This window comes from Planococcus citri, chromosome 5, assembly GCF_950023065.1.
Source record: "Planococcus citri chromosome 5, ihPlaCitr1.1, whole genome shotgun sequence".
In the NCBI taxonomy this organism is placed as follows: domain Eukaryota; kingdom Metazoa; phylum Arthropoda; class Insecta; order Hemiptera; family Pseudococcidae; genus Planococcus; species Planococcus citri.
This window is the reverse complement of record NC_088681.1, coordinates 55,123,264-55,141,245: the sequence shown is the minus strand read 5'-3', so window position 1 is coordinate 55,141,245 and position 17,982 is coordinate 55,123,264. Positions and strand designations below refer to the sequence as shown.

Here is a 17,982-nt window from a genome sequence, read left to right as displayed (position 1 = left end):
TGAGAAATTTTGGTCATCAGCCATCACTGACTTGAATTTCCATTTTTCTGTCATCGACGTTTAAAATATTGAAATTTCCCAAAAGATGAAAAAAATGCGATGGTAATTAATCATATTATCGCATCTATTCAAGAGAAAAAACTTCTAATGGGGAATTTAGAAAAAATTGCCCGATGAGCAATGTTTATTTATTCGATTAATTATCATTTTTCAACATTTTTTTCACATTGTATGTTTTTCCCGCGTTTAAATATTGGACGATTTTTTTCTCATCGATACTTAATTGTTCACTTGATAATTTTTCAAAATAAATTCAGCATTTCAACTCAGTTTCACATTATGGGATAAAAAAATCTAAAAATGAGCTTCTGAATCCATAATTCAAATAACTCGAACAATTTTTTGAGGGAAAGTCGAGAATTATGACTGAGATAATTGAAAAGTGACCTGTGTTAGGGATAGGGAGAGTCAGATCCAAAAACCAACTTGATATTCTGTCTCACCTTCCCCTCCCCCCTCCCCAACCGATACTTCACATATGTAGCATCAATTAGATCATTTGGAGCTGAAATCAAAATTTTCATCCCCTCCCCTCGTTTTTGAAATTAGGAGCCAATTCTATTTTTTAAATCCTTCGAGGCACTTCAATCTAACAGAGATTAGGGCAGCCACAATGCTTAAATAAATTATTGATTTCACATCATTTATCGAAATTATGAGAAAATTTCCTATGACAACCACGTTTCGAAAAAAAACGAAATCATAAAGACAAAAAAATATTTCTTATATCATATCTGCGTGATCTAAAAAGCCATTGCTAAAAAACCAAAATGCGAAACTCTTTTAATTTCCAAAAAAGGGTGCAAAACATGTGAAGAGTGATATTCCAAAACTCGCTTTGTCCATTTTCACAACTTTTCAGGAGAGAGGAAAAACAGTTTCCCTTTAAACGGGTAAATTGGCTTTTTAGGCGAGTTTAGCACTTTATTTGGGTGGATTTATGATGTAGGAGTGTAGGTATACATTTCATCCACTAAATACTGCTGAAAAAATTTCAATAAAAATGGACAAAGCGCGTTTTGGAACATTATTTTTTTTTAAATTTTTAGTGAATTGGCTATTTAGGTGAGTTTAACACCTCATTTTGGTAGGTTGATGATGTAGGAATGTGAGTTAATACTTCATCTACCAGGTACCACTGAAAACCCAACTTTGATAAAAATGGACAAAGCGAGTTTTGGAATATCACTCTTCATGTATAGATTTGAGGAACCCACTTTACTGTAGGTACTAAGGCACAAAACTTTGAAGACTGTAAAATGTAATGCGATTTTCCCTACACTAATCTAATACGTATTTTACACACCATCGTCTCCTTTCATTCATCAAACTTTATCTCATTTCTATTTCCTACATAGATTTTTCTTCGTTATCATTCGTTTCGCATCATATTTTTTCCTCGCTTACTGTGAAAAGCTTCCACACCGAAATATACTTTACGAGCGAGAGTATCTATTACGATATGAAAAATAAATGACCCAGCTCCATCATTTCCGATTCTAACCCCTTCTCTTATAGTGTTCTTTCCAATCATACCTAGTTGAACCTAACAACCGGAAAGAAAAACAATTCGCTTATATACGAGTAGACGAGTACCTACGTTTTCAGTTAACTTGGGTGAACTTTTATCACCACACAGGTTAAAAGTACAGAACAGGTAGAGGTAGCTGAATAGAGGGGCACCTTAATACGAGTACCTAACAAAGCGATAACATATTCTACGTACGACTTCCGCTTCACAAATACAAACACACACAAAAGCAAAAAACAGAAAACTTTTTCCCACTCGAAATATTACTTAGTCCGGGCTAATAATTTAAACTTTTTCGTACTGATGCTCGTGTTCATTTTGCTCTTACTTATAATTTTGCAAACGAATATATAAGTACCTAATTTAATTTAAAATGCTGGAGAACTATACGTACACATATTTTATTCAAAAAGCTCGAACGAGATCATTACGATAAACTGTACCCCTAAGGATTAAAGTATATGGAAGATAGTGTGGTCTACTCGTATAAGTTGAACTGAGACAGGTCACGTAACAATACACGAAAAATTTATCCGAAATAAAACACGTAAGTTGAGTTAGTACATACGTAATACTTCAGCTCAATGCTCATGTGTATGACGACTTAACTATACGAATATTATCAAAAATACACAACATCGTAAGTATAATGGTGTGTTTACAGTATTATTCTGAGTATACGTAACGGCGTTTCCAAATAAGCCAAAGAAAATGAAAAGCTCGACCAGAGCTCGCGTGATAAGACGAATAAACACGTACGTAATCGTTAATAATCGTGTGGATTTGTCAAAAACTACAGAAAATTTTTCCAACTCGTTGACACGGTACGTGAAATTCTCGAAAATGCTGACGAGTGTAAGCATACGGTATTTAACTGTTATTTATTTGCCATCAATCAACGCAGACGTTGATTCAGAGAAATCTGTCAGCTTTCAGAAAATAAAAAACAATTTTTTTTGAAAATCATACTCTCCTCCCCTTCGAAAAAATTTAAAAAATTGAGTGAAAATTTATAACATGAATTGAAACACATTCGTTTATGCTTCGAGAAACTCGAGTTTATCGCCAAAACTTTTGTGAGGACCACCAAATACAAAGCACATATTTCCATCCCTATGTTTTCAGGCGAAGAGTAGTTTCAAATAAATTTCAAAATTGAATAAATTATTTCAATATTAAAGGTGCTTCTCAACCCTCTTCTCCTCTATCTCTCCAACTCAAACGTGAGACTTTCCATAAAGAATTATGAAATGAATTACTCACCCCAGTTGTTACTTCCTTAAACGTCATTCAATTATTTTTACGATGAAAATTTGTACTCACCTGTAACAAAAAAGAAAAATACAAATTATGAATAAGTTAACAGGTGTTTAAACTTGATAAATATTTCAACTTAGGTATCTAGATATCTACAGGGTGTCCAGTTTTCCAGAGAAAAGCGTCAATTCATCGGAAAATCAGTAAAATTGACGTAAAATTATCCATCAATAAAAATTGTGAATGATTCATTCGCGAACGAATGGATCACTGAAAAATCAAATAAGTATATTGAAATTCAAGGAAAATTTTATTTTGGATCAAACCGAACCACCGAAAATTCCATTAATTGATTATTTGATCATACGATCAACAGGTTTTATGAACTTTCAATCAGTTGATTCGTTTTGGAGCCTCCAGCAACTTTTTTGAAAATTACTGGAGCCTCCAGTAGATTTTTGAATTTTTTTTTTTTTTTTGGTGTTTATAATTGCAGGATTATTACACCCGTGGATAGAAGGGTTTAGATTTGGTTTATTAGGTTGGTGTTTTTAAGTAGGGTTATAAATTTTTGGATTTCAGAAGGTCATTGAATTTGGGTCTATTTGGAGAGATAGTCTTGTTTGCTGTAATTTAGGACAGGTTCCAGCTACTTTTAGGAAATTTCAATTTTCCAAAAAAAGGCCATATAACCTTTCAAAAAGTCGCTGGAGGCTCCAAAACGACTTGAAATCCACCAGCAGTCAACTTCGTAGCGTATTGAAATTGGTTTGCAGAATGAATTTCGACTCTCCATCTCAGTTTGATGAAATTTTTGGGAAAATTCCAAGTTTCAAAAATCTACTGGAGGCTTCAGTAATTTTCAAAAAAGTCGCTGGAGGCTCTAAAATGACTTGAACCCACCTGAAGTCGTCTTTAGAGGGTGTTAAAATTGGAGTGTAGAGTAAATTTTAGCTTTCCATCTCCATTTGATGAAATTTTGTGAAAATTTAAAGTTTCAAACATCTGCTGGAGGCTTCAGGAATTTTCAAAAAGTCGCTCGAGGCTCCAAAACGACTTGAAATACATTTGCAGTACTTCGTAGCGTATTGAAATTAGTTTTTAGAATAAATTTCAGCTTTACAACTCCAATTTGATGGAATTTTGTGGGAATTTCGAGTTTCAAAAATCTGCTGGAGGCTCCAGAACTGCTCAAAACGGTTTGAAACCGTTTCCAATCGATTTGGCATGTCGAGAATAGGGTATATCCCAAATTTCAGCTTTCTTGGTCAATTTAGTAAAATTTTGATTTTTTCCCTCCTTTTTGGCCCAAATTGGATTTTCAAAAATTCACCAAAAATCGAAAAACGAACTTTAGCACTTGAAATTTTGACAGGTGATAAATGTTTTCATGATCTTTCGATCTACCTTTGTAAGGTTTGAAAAATTTCGTGCAAGTCCTATGTTGGAACGCAAAATCTGCGATTTCGGCTGACCTGTCAATCAAAATGGCCGCCATTTTGTAAGTAAGGCCAACTTTTTTTTTTGGCAAGTTTGCTTTAAAATGTTCCTTAGGATGTCCCCTTTAAGAAAAAAGTTGTCCCGGAGGATCGGCGGGGGGGGGGGGTGCAATTACTCCTATTGTCATATGCCGGACTATTACAGTTCTGTAAAATTTTCAAAAATGTTGAGAGAAGATATTTGGCGACTAACACCTTCCAATTTGGACTACATTATTAGTTTCATCAAAAAAGAGCATGTCCTGATACTTCCCCAAGAAAAATTTTTCAATATGTAATTTAAAAAAATTGAAAATGTTTCGTAATTTTTTCGATTTTTTAAGAGGTAGGTGAACATTCAGTTTTCTCCATACAAATTTTGAAAATTCTTCTAAGGATTTGTAAATGCCCAAATAAACGATCTAGATTTGGTGTCTAAATATGCTTCACCCAAAGTTAGAGGTACTAAAGTTCATTTTTGATCATTTTAATCCTTCTAGAGCAATTTGAAGTACGAGAAAGTCGAAAACTTTCTAAAGTCTCAAGAATTAGGTACTTAAAACTGGTAGCTTTCGATATGGTAGGGAGCAAAAATTTATTGCGTAAAAAAGAACCATGAAATTTTCAAAAATTTGTTAAAAATTATTTAAAAGTGAAACGCAGGCACTTGAAACTTTGGTCAAAAGATTTTAAGAACGTGCTCTTTTGATCACTATTTTTTTGAAGGGGAGGGGAGGGGGAGGATATTGCGGACAAAATCACCATTAAAAATGGTTTTTTCAATTTTTTCAAATTTTCAAAAATTTGCCAAAAATCCGAAAATTAATTTTAGTGCTTAAAATTTAGGTCTGGAGGGTTTCAAAACTTGCTCTTTTGATCTGGCTCGATTTCGTTCAAATCGATGTGTGCCAGTTCAGAAGGTTCCATTTGATGTCATACCTGACCGGAACAAATTTTCTACAATTATTGAAAAATTATTCAAGTTTCAAGATTGTTACGAAATTTTTATATAAATATTCCAATAATAATTTTTTCAGTCTTTTTCCAGTTTTTGCTCAATTTTCAGAAAATTGAAAACTCGCTGTAGGCTCGATAATGGCTCAAAATTGGCGAGTTTTCTACATAGGAGAGGAGAGAAGTCGAAATCATTTTGTTTGGATAAAAATATAATTCATAAAAAATCACTTTTTGATCCTTCCACAGCAATTTAAAATTTCTGGAATGAATTCAAAACTCGCTATTGGTAGTCTTCGAAATAATCGGGGGGGAGGGAGGGGGTGAAATAAAATAATTATTCACTCTGGAGTCTCTGGATTATTTTATTGAAAAAAAATAGGTAAGTATTGAATTTCAAAAATTCGCAATAAATCCAAAACTGGATTTTATCACTTTAAATTCGCCAGCGAATGAGGCGAAGCAAGTAAAATAACCTTCGATCTAAAAATATTTCAGATCGCATATTTTTGGGGGGAAGGGGGCTGGAAAAGGAAGAAAAAGTGTAAAATAAAACGTTCTTCACTCATTATCATAAAAAACTTTTCTTGAATTCAATATGATTATTTTACCTAACAATAAAAAAAGAAAACCTAAAGAGTCACTTCAGCTTTTAACTTTCGCTTCAATTCGATTCAAAATTGTATAAGTAAAAAAAAAACACTATTCAACTTCCTCTATCATTTTGTACGTACACACGAGATGACTTGGAACAAGGACACCACTTCGTCATACAGCTCTATACGGTATAACAACCAACCAAAGGTTGTTGACTTGCACAGACGCACGCTTACAAGTGGTATTTCATTTACTAGAAAATCACTTGGAATGAAGAGCATTTTTCAAAATTCGCCGATACAATTGCCATTATATACGCGAGCTGAATGCTGCACCAGGCCAGACAAAGGCACCTATGCTACGCAGTGTGATGAAATGTATTCCGGGAAAAATCATCTTTTATTTTCAACTTGTGTATTTATATAGGTACCTCGGTATTGTTCTTGGTGACCAAAAGAATATTCTTTTTTAAACTGTCTGTCTGTCGTTTGAAAAATAACCATCATTTGTGTTCATTTTGGATAACACAACAGCTTACTCGTATACTTACAAGTATAGTAAAAGCAGAACAGGATTATTGCAGACGCCCCGATGTCGTTTTTGTTGTTGTTATTTGGCGAAATTTCATTAATTTAAAAGCTATACCAATACCACACCATGTTTTAAAGAAAGAATTTTTTTTCTTTTTTTTCCAAATGATACTGTTCTCGAGGTCATCTTCGCGCATCCTTCTTTCATTTTACATGCTGTATTGCTTATTTCTCTCTGTATTCGTTCGTCTACCTCGATATAAAAATGTAGGTATAAAGTCGTATACATTTACGTATCTCGGTTTATGGACACATTTCAATTTGATATCGCATTACCCTCATAACCAGTTAATCTACTTAGGTACTATTTCCGTTGCCTAACCCGTAGTCCCGTAAGAATCTTTCCTAAAAATAAAATGAAAACCAACATATACTACACACGATACATCCACATCGTTTCCATGTACTGTATATAGAGGTAGGTAGGTACTAAATGAACAAATGTGTATGTGTCTAAAGTATGTTTCAAAAATATGTAACATCGTGGGAATTTGCTAACCGTGCGGTACACGATTCCCTGCATAATCAAAACACAAGCGTGTGTAAACTTCTCCCATTCTCACTCTTTTTTGTTTTAATCTGTACCTATTTTCCGCCAAAACATACCTTTGGTAGTAGCACAATTACCTACCGTCACAGCGACAGCTTCTGCATTGTATTTATGAACATGTTTTTGCCATATGTTCCGCCATATTTTAATATGCATGTTATGATCCATGCATTTATGTGTACATGCGAGTTTACGTGTATTTTTTATCTCCAAAATATGTATGTACTACCTTTAGGTGGTCTATAGGTGTTTCAAAAAGTGAGGTCTGTGTTTGGAAAAGGAAGTTAGAGGGGAGGAGAGAGGCTGATTGAGGTAATGGGTATCTACAGATTGATTGGTTCATTTTCTAATAAAATTTTTTGTGCGTGTTGTTTACGCCTACTGAAGTTATTCAATGGGAATTTAATGACCTTATTTCCACGATACATTCGCCATTTTATTATTTTTGAAACGATTTCAACTACGTATTCATCATTTTTTTGGGAGATTTTTTATTGTAAGTTAGCCTTCTTTGAAAGTTTATTTTACCAAACGCATTTTTTTTCAATCACAAATATGAATTTTAATCCGCCAGCTGGTGCAAAGAGGAGTTGTTCAACGAAAACATTAAGTATTTACCCTTCTCCCGCCCAACCTGCAGGAGCGAAAAATCGACTCGTTCTCGTTTATTTTCACTTCAAGAATTTTACTGTCTCGATCTTGAACTCTAGAAGTCTCGATTCAATTAGGTTTTGCCCCCCCCCCCAATGAATCATTCGTAAAGACGAATCGTTCGCGAACGAATCACGTCTAGTTTTTTATTATAGGATAGGCGTTCGTGAACGAATCATTCGCAATGTTTATTGATCAAAATCGATAAAAATGTTTTCATTTGTTTTGTCGTGTATTATCTTATCTGATTTTATTTTCAAGTGATTCAGTCGTTTTCGAATGATTCATCGTTTTTGAGCAAATCGTTCGCGAACGAATCGCTTCTAGATTTTTATTATAGGAATACAAAACTGTCGTGTTTCGTGTTGACATCTGCACTTGACTCGATTTTTTAGTGATTCATTCGTTCGCGAACGATTTTTCTTATCTGAGCAAGTCGTTCGTGAACGAATCATTCGCAATGATTATTGATCAAAATCGATAAAAATGTTTTTTTTTGTTTTATCGTTTTGTCGTGTATTATCTTATATGATTTGATTTTCAAGTGATTCATCGTTTTTGAGCAAATCGTTCGCGAACGAATCACGTCTTGATTTTTATTTTAGGATTGAAACTGTCGTGTTTCGTGTTGGCATCTGCACTTGACTCGATTTTTTAGTGATTCATTCGTTCGCGAACGATTTTTCTTATCTGAGCAAGTCGTTCGTGAACGAATCATTCGCAATGATTATTGATCAAAATCGATAAAACTGTTTTGTTTGGTTTCGTAGTGTATTATCTTATCTTATCTTATCTGATTTGATTTTCAAGTGATTCAGTCGTTTTCGAATAATTCATCGTTTTTGAGCAAATCATTCGCGAACGAACACACTGTAATTTTCAATGATATGATTAAAATATAAAACTGTACCTATTGTTTCGTTACGTCATCGATATCTAATTTTGATTTTTCAGTGATTCGTTCGTTCCCAAACGATTTTTTTTCATCCGAGCAAGTCGTTCGCGAACGAATTATTGGCATTATTTTTTATTTTATTTTTTTTAATAGATAAATATGATTCGTTTTCTTTTTTTATGATTTGATTTCTGAGTGATTCAGTCGTTTGTGAATGATTCATCTTTTTTGAGCAAATCATTCGCGAACGAAAACAATGTAATTTCTGATGATAGATTAAAATTTAAAGTTGTACCTGCTGTTTTGTAATGACATCCATATCAAATTTGATTTTTCAGTGATTCGTTCGTTCCCAAACGATTTTTTTTCATCTGAGCAAGTCATTCGCGAACGAATCATTCACCTTTTTTTTTTTTTTTTTTTTTTTTGATAAATGAAGATGAATCGTTTTCTTTTTTTTTCATGATTTGATTTCCGAGTGATTCAGTCGATTGCGAATGATTTATCGTTTTTGAGCAAATCATTCGCGAACCAACACAATGTAATTTTTTATGATACGAATACGATTAAAATGTAAAATTATTGTACCCACTGATTCGTCATGTCATCCACATCTAATTTGATTTTTCAGTGATTCGTTCGTTCGCAAACGATTTTCCTTCATCTGAGCAAGTCGTTCGCGAACGAATCATTCGCATTATTATTATATTTTTTTTATAGATAATGATGATATGTGCGTTTTCTTTTTTCATGATTTGATTTCAGAGTGATTCAGTCGTTTGCGAATAATTCATCTTTTTTGAGCAAATCATTCGCGAACGAATTTAGTCTAGTTTATGGTGACCATTAAATCTTCACACAGTTTTGTCATGCTATCTACGTATACCTCAGGGTTTTTTTGTGGTGACGACGCAGTCCCCCCCCCAGGAAAGTTTGAAAATATCAAAAAATTGTCATAAAAGCTAAAAAAATGAAAGAATCTGAAAAAAAAAACTAAAAAATAGAATCAATTTTAGTAATTTTTTCAAAAAATTTTGAACTTTTTTTAGGTTAAAACTATCAAAACACAAAGTCGATCAAGGTTTCCACAGAAGTTTTTAAGTTATGGAACACTACTTGAAGAGCAAAAAAAAGTGATCAAAATTTAGGTACTTCGATTTTTTTTCTCAAAACACAGAGGCAGAAGGGTATAAAAAATTGGGGACTTGCCAATTCAATTTAGCGCCCTCCTCCCCCCTCCCAAGGAAGGAAATACCAAAAAAAAACCTGCAGTTAAACCAGTTGTTAAATTATTACATTTTATGGAGAAAATTACAAAATTGTCGATATTCAAATATTAATAGCTTTATTCAGTTTTCATCCTTTTTTTGAGTGACGGGGGGGGGGGGAGGGGTGTCATTAATCGAGTATTTCGAAGAGGCCCTTCAAAGTGGAAGCGATCGACTCGTAGATGAGTCAAACTGACTCATCCCCATCGACCAATGAAAATTCTAAATAGTTGCACAGCGTATCTGTTCAAGGAAGAGACAAATCAATAAAAATATAACATAAGAGAAGTTTTTCCAAGATGAAACAATTTGTCACAAGATTTCAGCATTAAAGATTACCAATTACTTGAAAAATAAAAATCAAGAATCAACATATTATTCCAAGTAAACCTCGTAAAATCAATCCGGACACTTTTTAGTTCATGCACAAGCTATTGAAACTCATCTGCAGTCGACTTCTGTACACATCAATCCTCTGATTTATCACTTCTTAGAGTCAGTGTTGTCGTATTTTGAATAATTATTCATTTTCGCGGAAGTAAAAAGATGGATACAATAGAGCCATTCTCCTGGCAGGTAACAATTCCATTAATCCATCATTAAGTTGAAACTACCCACTTTTCAAAAAAAAAAAAAAAAAGTAAGGACATGTAGAAGAAAGATAGAGAGGACAATAATTTTCCAGGAATTATGCAGTTGGCTGACTCCACTGTGCATTAATTTCAGGATAGAATGTTTCTTTTCCTTCAAGTGGGCTTTTGCTTCATCATTATATGTACGAATACTCCAAATCTTAACCAAGACTATGGAAAATTTTAAAAAGACGTCGTTCTTTTTTTATGCACGTCACTTGAACAAAATTAGGCTAAATCTGATCATGTTTTACAATGCTTCTCAAAAAATGGATCCCTATATCTACACGACGACGAGTAGATGTATTCATTTGATTATCTCATTTAACTAACCATCTGCTTCATCCAGCTACCTCATTCGAATCTTACGACGAGGAGCAAATTATCTCTCTCAATCTCCGCCAGTCTTACAGATAACAAAACACTTTTCAAAAAAGGCACTCGATAATAATAATAAATTTTACGTCACCGTTTCAACTTTCAATCATACGTAAATTCAAAGTATCCTATACATGCTACAAATTTAACGACCGAATTCATCGATAAAGCCACCATCGTTGTTATCTTTCGAGTGCCATACCCCCCACAAATGGTACATATTATGTGATCCGGAACAATAAATTCGTTCGAAATGATTCTTTAATTGCTCGTCAACCGCCAACACTGCGGAGTAAAAAAGAGAAAAAAAACGACGAATTACGATGACTTTAATCCTCATACCTGGAGTATATAAGTCGATTAACGGTAGAATGAATGAAGGTTCTCGATTTTCAAATCCCATTTTACCATAAATATTTTGTTACATAATTTTGAAACCCATCTCCGCATATTGATCGTACATCCCCACACACCTCTTACCTATTGCTTTACTATCAAAATCAGCCTTTTTTTTCAACGTGAATTGTTAACTTATATAGCAGGCACAAACACAATTTATACGTAAATAGAAAATATACCTACGCAGAAATTATATTATTATGACATGACGATAACAAATAAAAAAAATTCCGCAGTTTTTTCCACCATAACCCTTTTCTTCCTCGATGGTTTTCCTTTTTTTTTTTGTTTACTATATATATACAGGTGAATTATTCTACGAAGCGAAAGCAAAAGGTGTACACACAGAATGTAATGTAACCTTTTTACAAGTTTATGAAAACTATATCAGAATAAAATTGCTCATTTACACGAAAGATATTTTACAACACGATTTCCAAGTATTGGAAGCGACGATGTTTCCCTTTCTTTCTTTTTTTCCGTGTGAAATGCATTATACGAGTATAGTATAGCGAGGTGCTGATTTTAGAATAAACAAGCACGAAGTCTATGATTAGTTATTATGCTAAAATTTCAAATTGCCAGGTACAGCTGCGTATAATTTTGAGCCGTTGTTTTTTTTCCTTTTCCGAATTCATCATTAGCGAGTTATGTAAATTTTTGTTTTATAGATTAGTAGGCTTAGCTTCTACTATAGAGGTATATTATAATGATATCATGACCTAAAAATGAAAGGTTAAGCCTATTTTATTAGATACTGATAATTTTCCAACTTGCACCTTGCCCTTAACCACACCTAGGTCAAGTGCTTCGAATATGCAGAATGCTGACGTGAAAGGTGATTGGCATTTGGCTTGTCAAATTTCAAGTTGTTTTTTTTTAGAAAAATTGAGGAGAATAATTATTGATGAGTTACCTACTGTTCTAGAAAATATAATCAATATGCATTCCTAGCCACGATAATGATTGATAAGAAGGGGGAAACAAGACAAAAAAGCACATTTTTAAAAAAATGAGTCATACAGAAGCAGTTCGAACGAATTTTTCTACCTGAAGGAGAAGAAACGAGGAAGAGGAGGTTAAAAATAAACATTTCGAATAAAAATTGCAAAAAAATATCCAGTACTTTCAAATCTTTAAAAATGGAATTTTTTAAACTGATTTTGTGGCATTTTTGAAATTTTTCAAAGTGATTTTTTTTATTTACCCTCTGAAAATGTAGGAAAATATAAACAATACAGTAGAACTCAAAAAAGCTTTTTTTTTCAATTTTAATGCTTGAAAATACACAGAAGAAAATCAGTCCGAATGAAGCAAATGCAGCTTTCAAAAATTCATAATTCATAAAGTAAAAAAAATATTTTTTGTGTTCAAAAGTTACCCACAATTTATTTATAAAAATACCGTATAAAATACTTCAAAAGAAAGGGGAGATTTTATCCCAGAATTTAAAAAACTTTTCAGCTCAAAAACTTCAGATTTTTGGATTATTTCGATCTCATTGAATCAAAATTTCAGCTGCGTCGAATTACTTTCTCAACTTTTAGCAAATTTTTGAAAATTTAAATATCGATTTTTGAGATCTTCAAAAATTAATCTGTGCAATTGAAACGTTGCTTATGTCGAAAGGAGGAAAAGATGTAGGGGAGACTCAACTTTTTCTAGAATTGAAGCCCTACACTACAAGTAGTTCACTTTTTACAAAAAAATTCAATTTCATAAAAAAATATAATGTAATTTCAGCCAGGTTTTGTCTCAAAGTAAAGCTCATTTTCCTCTCTCCTCCTTCGTTCCATCTCCAGCCAAAATCGAGACTGGTTTAGTTTCAAAATAAAGCTAAATGAGAGAATTTCTCTCGGTTTCGTAACCTTTTAACACCCCCCCCCCCCCCAAAAAAAAAGTTGAACTGAAATTCTTAATATTTGGTTTTGAAAGAGGGATGCAATTCAAATACATTTTTCAATATTTGTAAAAAAAAAAATCAAAAATTTTCTGAAAATTAAAGTGTAGCAATTTTCAATTACAATTTATCGTAATGCTGGTAAATTTATTCTATGTACAGAGTGGATCATTCAAAAACATCTTAGAAAAAAATATTTTAATAAATAATGTAATTTTTCAAATTTTTGCTCAAAGCATCTCAAAAATTCTGTCTATTGAAAAAATCTAATCATACTGTTTTAGGTAAGCAATTTTATGCTCTACGATTTTGTTTTTTTTTTCGAGATTGTAAATGTTATTAAATAAGTTTAAGAACCCCCCTTTCTCCTCTACCATTCAAAATTTCAACCGCACGACTTGATTTTCCAATTTTTGGCGAGGAATTCGAAAACTTGAAAATACAAGTAAGTAGTTGAAATATTGACTTAAAAATTTCACAAAGTTTCAAAAATTCGCCAAAAATAATTAAATTGATTGAGATGTTTTTTTTTTGAGGGAAGGCGGGAGGGGGAGGGAGAAGAGGAGGGCGCGAACCTGCTTTTTAAATCTTCGGCAGGAAATTTGTAAACTTGAAAATTTCTGAAATATTGATTTTGAAAATTCCAAAAATTCACCAAAAATCAAAAAATTGTTTGGGATTGTTGATTTTAGGGGGTGGGGTTGAGGGGAAGGAATAAGAGGAGGGAGAGGAGGGCACGAGCTAACTTTTCCAGTCTTTGGCAGGAAACTTGAAAATTTGAAAATCTTCAAAAAAGGTCAAAATTAATTAAATTGATTGGGATATTTTTTGGGTCGGAGAGGAAAGGTGGGGGGGAGGAGGACACGACCCTGATTTTTCAGTCTTCGGCAAGGAATTTAAAAACTAGAAAATTTCTGAAATATTGATTTTAAAAATTTCAAAAATTCACAAAAAATTATAAAACTGTTTGAGATTTTTGATTTTTTAGGGTGGGGATGGAGGAGAAGGAATAAGAGGGAAGGGGAGGGCACAAGCTATTTTTTCCAGTCCTTGGCAGGAAATTTAAAAACTTGAAAATCAAAAATTGATTAAATTGATTGGGATAGTTTTTTTTTGGATGGGAGAGGAAAGGTGGGGGGGGGAGAGGACACGACGAGCCTTCTTTTTCAGTATTCGGCAAGGAATTTAAAAACTTGAAAATTTCTGGGATATTGATTTTGAAAATTTCAAAAATTCACAAAAATCATAAAAACGGTTGGGTTAGTTGATTTTTTTAGGGTGGAGGGGGTGAAGGGGAAGGAATAAGAGGATGGAGAGGAGAGCACGAGCTAACTTTTCCAGTCTTTAGAAGGAAATTTCAAAACTTGAAAATCACTTTTGAAAATTTCAAAAAATTTGTCAAAATTAATCAAATTGATTGGGATGTTTTTTTTGCGGAAGAGAGGAGATGGGGGAGGAAAAATAGGAGGACACGAGCCTGGTTTTTCAGTCTTTGGAAGGGAATTTGAAAACTTGAAAATGTCAAAAATTCATCAAAAATCATAAAATTGTTTTTGGGATACTGAGTTGATTTTTTTAGGGTTGGGAGGAGGGGAAGGAATAAGAGGAGGGAACGAGCCAATTTTTCCCAGTCGTTGGCAGGAAATTTAAAAATTTGAAAATTTAGTAGTTCTGAAAACTTTTTAAAAAATCGTTAAAATTCATTAAATTTATTGAAATAGGTACTTAACTTGTTTTAAAATTTCATTTTTTTTAGGAGTGATGAGAAGGAAGAAGAGGATGAGAGAACCAAAATCTCTCCAAAAACGCAATCAAATTGAAGCTATGAAGTACCAATTTGAAATATTAAAAATGTAATTTCATTTTTGAAAGCTTTTCAGTTATCAATTTTTTTGATAAGTTATGATTCGTCTGAAAACTTTAAATAGATTGTAATGACACTTTTTTAGCATAAAAAATTGATCTTCACTGAAAAAATGCAAGAAACAAAATTGCAGAACTTGAAATTTCCAATCTGTAATTCAACTCATAACTTTTTTAAAGAGAATTTATTTATTGAACGATTTTTCAAACAAAAACTATAGATAGATTTACTCGATTTAGATTGGATATTTCTTTTTTGGAAATTTTTAAAAATTGGCCTCATGCTATTTTTAATTTTTAGTTCTTCGGGTCTACGAGTATAACATGAAATTGTGTAAAACTAAAGAAAGATTCTCCTGTTTTCTCCTCCATGTATTGACAAGATTGGTACATGATTAGTCCTGTCTGATATCAAATTCGTCCTCCTCTTCAAAGGCGTTTGATCCACAAGATAAAATTGGATAGAAACTCTTATATGAACCCCAAAACCTCTTACCATATCTTCTATCTGCAATTATGTTCATTTCCCTCATTTTTAGAATCATCTCGATCAAACCAATACCATCGAATACTCTACAAATACAGAATCATCTTCAACCACTTCGAGCAAAACAAACTCACCTCCAAATCGACTCATTCATTCAACACTACGCCCATCGATAAAAACCCATTACATCAAACCCAACGTTAATTTCATACAAAAACAAAAAAATTGCAATTAACATCAAGCTCCGGGCTCCACATGATGAAAAAAATCACGCTGCCAAGACATCTATGAGTAGGTAAAAATAATCCTATATAATATTCGTAGACTTACATAATATACGCTGACTCAGGATCCTAATCCACAAAATGATTCATCCTAAACTTCAGAGGAAAAAATTTCACACCGCGATATTCACCAGCACCAATCACCATCCAAAACACAACGACGGATATAAATTTATTCGTAAACGTAATATTTCGTATATTTCGTACGTAAAAAAATTCACTCCGCGGTCGAGAAAACTAACCGCATTGAGAGCTCGACGAAACGACACTGTTTATAGCAACGTGTTCATTTAACAACTGCACGAGCAAAGCACATTTCACGTTCACGGACTCGTAATGCATGAGTCGTTTTTCCCTCCCTCGATACCTCGTCCTAGTCGGTCAATCGTATTCGCGAGAGATGATCGTAGATGTAATCGAGGCGATCATCTGGATCGATCATCGAATAAGAGCACGAGCATTAACCGGCAAATTTGAATTTCCATTCGAAGAGAAGGTAGTTTTCCATCGACATCGAATAAATACGAATGGTTCCGAAGGACACAGACAGCGACAGTCGCGAATTTATCGAAAAAATTGCACCGATCGATGTTGTTGTTTTTCTCATAACGAAAATCGAACAAGGACGAGAGTGATGATCGATGACAAACATCCAGAGCTAGGCCAGGCCAGGCCTCTAAAATGAGAAATTATTCAAAAATTAGCGTAATTTTAAAATTTATATCGAACGAAATTTTCCTATACGTGATGAGTCACGTGTCGTGTAGTCGCATATGTTTTACAAGGTTTTTTTTTTGCGGCGGCGGCCGTGTTTAGCTGTTTACTTAATTGTGTATTTGTTGATAATGTGCATAATACCTTACGTAGGTCCTAGGTATACTATGTATGTGAAAGAATAATTATAAATCTCAGGTGCTGCATGGTGCTGGTGCTGGTGAAGGGTCGATAAACGTGGTATTGAGTGTGTCCAAAAAATGATTTAATTTTTTCGATTCGAGGGTAATTGCTGATTTAAAAGTTGTGATTTTCTCGCAAAATTCGATCAGTTTTATCACGACTCTGTTTCTGAAAAAATTCAAAATCAATTTACAAAAGCATCGTAATAAGTACCTACATATATACAAAGCTGAGAAGAGGTAAAAATGTTTTTTTCATTTTTTAAATTTGAAAATGAACTCACTTTTCAATTTCACAAACTTAGAAAGCAATTCAAAAATAAATTCCAAGAAATTAAGTTCACCACTTCATAATTTTATCTAATTTGATCTGAATCATACGTATTTTTCCAAATTTCGGTAGATAATTTGTTCTCGAAAAAAAACAGAAAAGGTGATAATTTTGAATTTTATTTCACATGCTTGAAGTTTATTTTTGAAGAATTTTCAAAAATTAAAAAACAACAGTTTCAAGAACGATTTTTAAATTTTTTATTGAAATGTGAGAAAAGTGAACCAATGGACTAGTTTTGAGCAAATCTGGAGCCTCTTGGGTATCAGAAACTTCAAATCACTCTGGAAAGGTTAAAAATGAACTTCAGCACTTATAACTCTGCATGATGCTTTTATTGAGTAGGTAACCTTTGGTTACACAAGGTTGAATCATTTTGAAACTGTCTCGATAAAAAAGCTGGGCTTATGGTCAATTTTTGGCAACTAAATGAGAATTATCGTAATTTTTTGCAAAAAAGTAAAACTTTTAAGCAATTTTTTGCAAAAAAATGACAATTCTCAGCAATTTTGTTAACAAATGAAGAGTGATATTCCAAAACTCGCTTTGTCCATTTTTGTCAAAGTTGGGTTTTCAGCGGTACCTGGTAGATGAAGTATTAACTCACATTCCTACATCGTCAACCTACCAAAATGAGGTGTTAAAGTCACCTAAATAGCCAATTCACTAAAAAATTTAAAAAAAATAATGTTCCAAAACGCGCTTTGTCCATTTTTATTGAAATTTTTTTCAGCAGTATTTAAAGGATGAAGTGTATACCTACACTCCTACATCATAAATCCACCCAAATAAAGTGCTAAACTCGCCTAAAAATCCAATTTACCCGTTTAGAGGGAAACTGTTTTTCCTCTCTCCTGAAAAGTTGTGAAAATGGACAAAGCGAGTTTTGGAATATCACTCTTCAAATGAGAATTTCAAACGATTTTTTACAAAAAGCAAGACTTTGACTACTTGAGCAAAAAGTAGGACTTCTTGACAATT

At 33.2% G+C, this 17,982-nt stretch overlaps 1 protein-coding gene across 3 annotated transcripts in view; it reads right to left on the bottom strand.

The window, feature by feature from the left end:
• Positions 1-17,982, bottom strand: part of LOC135846618 (uncharacterized) — a 96,599-nt gene that overhangs the window by 74,986 nt on the left and 3,631 nt on the right. The window contains exon 1 of one of the 3 annotated variants that reach the window (XM_065365819.1): positions 15,821-16,136. The exons of the other annotated variants lie outside the window; for them this stretch is intronic. The gene's annotated coding sequence lies outside the window, so the exon portion shown is untranslated. Of the gene's footprint in view, positions 1-15,820; positions 16,137-17,982 lie in introns of those variants that run through there. 3 annotated transcript variants of the gene reach the window in all.